Source organism: Salvelinus fontinalis, chromosome 30, assembly GCF_029448725.1.
Source record: "Salvelinus fontinalis isolate EN_2023a chromosome 30, ASM2944872v1, whole genome shotgun sequence".
Lineage (NCBI taxonomy): Eukaryota > Metazoa > Chordata > Actinopteri > Salmoniformes > Salmonidae > Salvelinus > Salvelinus fontinalis.
The window spans coordinates 22,890,785-22,899,293 of record NC_074694.1 but is presented as its reverse complement, the minus strand read 5'-3'; positions in this window follow the sequence as shown (position 1 = coordinate 22,899,293).

Genomic DNA, 8,509 nt, shown 5'->3' with positions numbered 1-8,509 from the left:
TTGCAAAGAAAAAGCCTTATCTCAGACTAGCCAATAAAAGTAAAAAATTAAGATGGGCAAAAGAACACACACTGGACAGAGGAACTCTGTCTAGAACGCCAGCCTCCCGGAGTGTGCTTTTCTTTCAAAAACAAGGACATTTGTAAGTGACCCCAAACTTTTGAATGGTAGTGTATATATATTTTTTACACAAGACAAATCTGAGGGGCCACGTGCCCCTTTGCCCCCTATGGGCATGCCGCCTCTGGTCCGATGTAAAAAAAATAATAATAATGTTGTCCACTGGGTTAGCTTTATGTTCAGATAGTGAGAGAGCTTGGGTACTTGCTTTCAAAGGGTCATGCCTATAAACACCTGTCTTATTCGTTTGTTCAATTGTTGTTGTTTTTTCTCTAAGCGCTAAACATGTTTTAATTATTCTCTTTCCTCTAACTCCATTAGAAACCATTTGTAATGTCCACGAAGGGACATTAGTGGTGACTCACTGTCACCCTGCCACACAAACATTGATTGAAATAATGCTATAATAATACATATTATGAGTGAACTTGTCTTGCTGGGTTTTGTCTTGCTGGGTTTTGTCTAATAGTATACATTACATATATTTTTTGTAATATAAATTGTAGAATGATTTTGGGAATTGGCAATACCAGATCGTTTTCTGTCACAGGTACCTTTTATATGCGTCCATATTTGAGGGTGGGGAAGTATAGCTGTGCAAACAAAGATACTGGCTTTTCATGAAATTACATACAATTGACTTACTTCACCTTTGGGTTTCTAGAGAGACTGTCACCTACCATGCCTTCAGAAATGCTGCCTCCAATGCATTGTCCACAACAATTAAAAACAATTAAGAATTCTTATCTAAAACTGTCACAAGACCAAAACATTACAGTGTAATCAAGTTGACAAAATGATATTGAAAGAATGTGGGGAACAGCATTAGATTCCACCTGTTTTGTCTGTTGACCAAACCGATTTTGTCCTCTATTAAGTGTCATCCATACCTTACTCCCATCTCATCTCTCAACTGATTTCCAATATCCAGTTATCTACAAAGATACAGTACATTGATGAGGCTTTTCAGGAATTACCAAAGAAAGAAGGCTATTTTCAACCACAAAATATTATTAGTCAATATTACCACCACAGGTGTCCGTCAGTGATGCAGGCCATGATCTCAAGAGCACTAACTGCTAGACTAGTTCCTCGGATATTGTACTATTCTGATTATTCACTGTCTGCTTAAAACTGAGCACCGTTTGTTTAACATGATCCTGTAGGCATAAATCTGGTTCCGGGTTACAAATGGCTATATACAGTCCTTTGGCTCCCATGAAAACTATTCTTTTGCGGCAGGGAATGTGTAACCAGTCCTGAAGCTCTGTCTAAATGTTAATAATCCCTACTTCTGATATGGTTTTGGAACTTTACTTTCATATCATCAAATTTTTTGTATTATTATTTTTTTTTTTACAAATACCAAAGATACACTTACACTTTTTAACACAGTTGCAGCTGACAGTATATTTCAGTTAAACACTTCTGGCTTTCTTCTTCCGTTATAAAAAGGTTTTCGGAATGCTGGGTAGCTAATTAGAACAGATCGCCTCTCATGTAAACAATCCATAGAATTTGTGTAACATGGGAACATAGCAGTGTGGGATTCATGTTAAAAATGTGTATAGTAAATTTACCTTATTTCTTTACATTTAGACAGAGCGTTGGAACTGGTTACCTATTCACCACAAGCTAAATAATAGTTTGATTGGTTACCAATGGCTGAATAATAACACTTTGTGACTGGGAGAAAGCCTCAATCATGAGATTAGATGCATGGGCTGTTGGGAGGCAGCATGTCTGTAAACTGTAAGTGGCAGGTTTTCTCCATAATTTAATGTTCTCCATAATGTTTTTTTCCCTTTTGTCCTTGCTCTTCAACATAATGCATACGTCCCTTACCTCAATTTATGGAACTGGCTGTGACCAGACGCATAAACCTGCATAGATATAGAACGTTGGTGTAATGTTTATGTAAACCGGTCTCACTCCGGATAGCGATAGCAAAAGAGTAGGAAGGAGAATCGTGTAACACACATTTTACCTCGATCAGAGGCATTCATGACAATTGTGTCTTGCTTTGGGATGATAGGGATCACTTTGTACAGGTATTTCTCAAATTTCTTTTCAACGTACACAACTGGTGAGGCAATCAGAGCATGTTTATTGATTTAGAATGCCAGAACCTTCTTTTCGCAATGCCTTTGTAGATACCATCAATGATCTGGAATTAAAATAACAATTTTAAAGGTCACTCAAGTAATTGAAAGTTCTATTTTATATTCAGCATGCTTTTGCTAAATAAAATAATTATTCAGTTATTTACCATAAACAATACTGTATGAGTATGTATTCAAGTATTGCATTATGCAGACAGTTAGTAACGTTAGAACTCTTTTGAGAGATTATTTTACTTCTAGTATGTTTCACTAATATTGACAATATAAATATCTAAGTCTTTTTTTAGTATATTCTCGTCAATTGCCTGAATGACTTTAATCCTATTCATATGAATGAGATTAGATTATTGTAGTGTTACGAACCAGCTAGCTGGCCTACTGATATTGCTACACTCGCTAAGTCTAGGGGTCCTAGGCCTAGCTAAATGGTCTGTAACCTGATTTAATGTGTTTGTTAACCTGAGAAGTCAGAGTATGTGGACCATGTTGTATGCACTTGCCCCAGGAGACAGCACATTTTTTCGGGATCCAGGGATGGCTCTGTTTTGACTCTGGTCAGCCAGCCCAAGCAGATGATTGTGTTTTTATGTTGATGAAAATAAGTACATGCAAAAAGGCATGTCCAAAACTAAAGACATGACACAAAACACTGTCTGGCTAAGAATCTCATGTCCACCTCTCTCTGTCGATTCCTGATTGCCCTCACCTGTTTGCTTATCAAGGCTTGGCACAACATATGGCCCGATTGCTGCTGCCACCTGGGGATGGGGAGTGGAAATGGTAGTGTGCTGTTTATCTATGTGCTAACAAAAAACTACACCCCATATCATAACAGTAGGTCACTTCAGATGATTTGACAGTATGCAGTTGCATGACTCAATAACTTTTATCTAAAGGCCATTTAACACATGTTTGGGAACGCTCAATTGAACTCTCAAGGGCATCAAGAGGGATTGTTGTACGACAACCTTTGATGATTGTGAACGCTATAGCTATCTCTTGAGAGTGTTGCCAGGGCAAGTCAATAATGACTTTTACAAGTCACATTTGCTGTTCATTTCCATGTAACAATTTATTGAGCAGGCTGTTATGTGACTTTTTATTTTGTCTTGTTGAGCTGTTAAAAGATCTTGCTATGGAAATGTAATGAAAGCAAACATTTGAGATATGTAATGTAAATATTTAGGTGCTTCATATATTCAAGAAAGACAGTGACATTCAAGCTAGAAAGTGGCATATGAAAGTGACTCCAGTAATTTAGTGGACACCCTTTACTGACCCCTAAGTTTGACATTATCTGTTCTATTGTAGCTGCCCTCTTTCACAGTGACAAATATCTTCTTTGAAAGGGGCATAGCCTACTGTAATTGGAGGGGTTGTGTTTAGGAAGTCATGGATTGGTGAGCATTGAGACGTTCTACACGTCAAGTATCTTGTCAGTCACTATTTTCCTTTCTCAGCATGACAGTATTAATATGACAATCTATGACAAAATCACACCAGGCTATTGGTTTAAATAAGCACTGGGTTTCCTGATTCTAGGTGGTTGTTATAGGCTGTCATTCTACCTGATATAATTTGGTCATGTAAATCTCATTTTATCTACGGAGTGCATGTGAAGTTGCCAAACGTTCTCCTGTTGCTTATAGTTGCTTTCTCTGCTAGAATGTGCCAAAACATTTACCGAAGGCTGAAATGGTTCTCTCAGTCCATTTCTAGGCATGTAGGGAAAGAATATCTTTGTTGGATTTTGATGGTGTTGTTTCTTGCGTTCTGTTTGTAACAAACACAGAATAGCCTGTCATAAACCCACCCTCTTCACTTCACTGTCGTAGGCCCATGTGAAAAATAATGAAAACGTATATAACTTTTCCTCCTCAAAATTCATTTTCACACAACCTTGACATTAGTCAACTCATTTGTCATTTGAGATAAAACATTCAAGTTATGCATTAAACATACAAGAACGTTTATATAATTAACAAGTACTGAACAATTATTGGGGCTTTGTTTGAATCTTTGTCAAGCAGGTCATCATTTTGTAATATTTCAGAGAACCTGTGCTCCCACCCTAAACATAATTGGAAAAATAGATTTTTTTAAAGACTGTGGTGTATATATCCGGTAATGATGAAATTGTAACGTTTTTGTTGAATAATGCCATTCACATTTGCTGTTTTGTATTGTTTTATTTATTTTAACTGGTCTATATTTCATTTGTTTTCTAACTCAAAAGACAGTGTTTATTAATGTTTAACTTATTTTTTAACATATCGAACATCTTTGTTAGAAATTGTCAAATTGTGGTAAGCATATGATGTAAAGTTCAGTTTTTTTCTTTGTTTACAAAACAACACCTTGCAAAAGAAAAAAATGCAAATCTTGTAACTGCCCCTGAATATCTGTGTCATTTAAATAGTGCTGCTAGAGAAATAAATACATTCTAAATGTAACATCTTACAATAAACACTTTTTAGACTTTTTCCCATATGTGATGTTCTTTTGAACTAAGTTTTCCTCCCATTATGTATCACTTACTAGGACTGAGCACTAATATACTGTACATTGTATACTGTATGTGTTACATCCTAGTTTAATAATTAACAAAACTGAGTAAAGGTAACAAGTACTATACAGTAGGCATATTCTACAATTACTAAAAATGTGTACAGTATGTCGTCTGCTTTCCAGCCCGCTCTTCCCCTGGAAATGACACAGAGAAGGCGTCCCCCTCTACAAAGGCCCCATACCTCCCAAAATGCAGTGACTCTTCTGCATGCTCACATGTGGCCAACAAGTTCATTTTAATGGATTTGAGAGATACTTTTGTATATATAGTGTATATGGACATCCCTTTAAATGAATGGATTCAGATATTTCAGCCACACCCGTTGCTGACCAGTGTATTAAATTGAGCACACATCCATGCAACTTCCATAGACAAACATTGACAGTAGAATGGTCTTACTGAAGAGCTCAGTGACTTTCAATGTGGCACCGTCATAGGATGCCACCTTTCCAACAAGTCAGTTCGTTAAATTTCTGCCCTGAAAGAGCTGTCCCGATCAATTGTAAGTGCTATTATTGTGAAATGGAAACGTCTAGGAGCAACAGCGACTTAGCCGTGAAGTGGTAGGCCACAAAAGCTCACAGAACGGGACCGGAGAGTGCTAAAGCGCGTAAAAATCGTCTGTCCTCGGTTGCAACACTCACTATCGAGTTCCAAACTGCCTCTGGAAGCGACATCAGCACAATAACTTTGTCGGGAGCTTCATGAAATGGGTTTCCATGGCTGAGCAGCCGCACACAAGCCTAAGATCACCATTTATTTTTATTGGTCGCATACACATTTAAGAGATGTTTTTGCAGGTGTAGCGAAATGCTTGTTATCCTACCTCCAACAGTGCAGTAGTATCTAACAATTCACAACAATACACACATCTAAAAGTAAAAGAATGGAATTAAGAAACATATAAACATTACGACCAGCAATGTCGCAGTGGCATTGACTAGAATACAGTTGAATACAGTATGTAAACATTACGGTGACTAGTGTTCCATTATTAAAGTGACCAGTGATTCCATGTCTATGTACATACGGCAGCCGGGTTGAGTAACTGGGGGGTAGCCGGCTAGTGACAGTGGCTAAGTTCAGGGCAGGGTACTGGGTGGAGGCCGGCTAGTGATAGCTATTTAACAGTTTGATGGCCTATTTTTCAGTCTCTTGGTCCCAGCTTTAATGCAGCTGTACTGTACTTTTTGGCCTTCCTGTGATATCAGGTGCTGTAGGTGTCCTGGAGGGGAGGCAGTGTTCCCCCAGTGATGCGTTGGGCAGACCGCACCACCTTCTGGAGAGCCCTGCGGTTGCGGGCAGAGCAGTTGCAGTACCAGGTGATGATACAGCACAGGATGCTCTCAATTATGCATCTGTAAAAGTTTGTGAGGGTCTTAGGGGCCAATACGAATTTCTTCAGCTTCCTGAGGTTGAAGAGCCGTTGTTGCGCCTTCTTCACCACACTGTGTGTGTGGACGATTTCAGATTGTCAGTGATGTATACACTGAGGAACTTGAAGCTTTTCACCTTCTCCACTGCGGTCCTGTCGACCTGGATGGGGGCGTGCTCCCTCTGCTGTCTCCTGAAGTCCATGATCAGCTCCTTTGTTTTGTTGAGGGAAAGGTTATCTTCCTGGCACCATTCCGCCAAGCGTCGGCTGGGGTGGTGTAAGCTTCCCGCCATTGGACTCTGGAGCAGTGGAAAAGCGTTCTCTGGAGTGATGAATCACGCTTCACCATCTGGCAGTCCAATGGACATATCTGGGTTTGGCGGATGCCAGGAGAACGCTACCTGCCTGAATGCATACTGTCAACTGTAAAGTTTGGTGGAGGAGGAATAATGGTCTGGGGCTGTTTTTCATGGTTCGGGCTAGGCCACTTAGTTCCAGTGAAGGGAAATCTTAACGCTACAGCATACTTTGTGGCAACAGTTTAGGGATGGCCCTTTCCTGGTCCAGCATGACAATGCTCCTGTGCACAAAGCAAGGTCCAGAAACCTCACTTTTGTGGCTGAATGGAAGCAATTCCCCGCCTCGATGTTCCAACATCTAGTGGAAAGCCTTCCCAGAAGAGAAGAGGCTGTTATAGCAGCAAAAGGGGGACCGACTCCACATTAATGCCCATGACTTTGGAATGAGATTTTGGATGAGCAGGTGTCCACATACTTTTGGTCATGTAGTGTATATGACATATTTAAAAAATGATATTTAACTGTGGACTGGAGTAGTCCAATGGTCTAAGTCACTGCCTCTGTGTACACTGCAAGCATGGGTTGAAATCCGACCCACTGCTCTAGCACTATCTCTCATCCTATCATGTTGTCTCTGTTTAATAATCACAAAAACTACGAAAGGAGTGGTGCGGAGCCAGCCCTTGCCACCAAGCGACCGCTTAGGGCTCAGCGGCTGCTAGGGGGCCCCTGACCCAAATTTTGTTTGATTTGTTATACATTTTTTAGGAACTCAGTTGGGGTCTCAACTTACTGTTGAGAGTAAGAACAGTAGAATGCACAAATTTAAAATTGCACACAGAATAAGTTAAAAGGATAATTTAGTTGCTAATGGAAGCCTGTAGTACCCCGGTCGGCCTTCAACTTGAGTTACTCAATGAGAGGGGGCAGCATTGAGCGAGCAATGTCGGAGTGGCATAGACGAAAATGCAGTAGAATAGAATACAGTATATACAAATGAGATGGGTAAAGCAAAAATATGTAAACATTATTAAAGTGACTAGTGTTCCATTATTAAAGTGGCCAGTGATTTCAAGTCTGTATATAGAGCAGCAGCCTCTAAGGTGCAGGATTATGTAACTGGGTGGAAGCCGCTTTGTGATGGCTATTTAACAGTCTGATGGCCTTGAGATAGAAGCTGTCTCTCTGTTTCTCCATTGGAGCACTGTGATTAGTTGCCCAAAATTCTGGTGTGGGGCTTAGTGAAATGTCAATTCAAGAACGATCCAACTAGCTAAAATACGAGTGTTGTCTGCATCAGATTTTCTTACACCCTTGTCCTTCCCTTGATGGCATCCTAATCTTTTCTGCCCAATGAAGGTGAACGTTAGAGCAGTAGGTATTGCTTCTTTTCAACCTTGGTGGTTTGTGGACAGACACTCTTATCCAGAGCGACTTACTTAGTGCATACATTTTCATACTGGTCCCCCATGGGAATTGAACCCATAACCCTGGTGTTGCAAGCACCATGCTCTACCAACTGAGCTACAAGGGACAACCTTGGTAGGATGTGGGCAGAGCACATTACTTCTCTCCTGCCCCTTTTTCCCTCCCTCCCTCCTCGCTCTCTCCATCTCTCTCCCTCCATTTTCCTCTCTCTCTCCCTCTTCCTCTCTCCCTCCCATTTCTCTTTATCCCTCCCTCTTTCCCCCCTCCCCTTTCTCGTGCTCCCTCCCTCTATCTCTCTCACAAGTTAGAGCAGTAGACATCCCTTCTTTTCAACCTTGGTAGGCTGTGGGCGGTGCACGTTCCTCCTTCTCTCCCTCTCCCTTCCTCTTTTCCTCCTCCCTGTAATTGCTGTCAACTGAGTAAATTATGTGGTTAGTTACTGGTGTCCCCTTCAAGTAGTTTTAGCCTACTTGGATTTACTATTTTTCACTCTCCTTCAGCCCGGTGTAGCATTTGCCTCCCTTTCGGCTTCCACCGGCCTGTACTGGAAACTACATTACTGAGGATAATAGACGATATTGACACTCCTATTTGC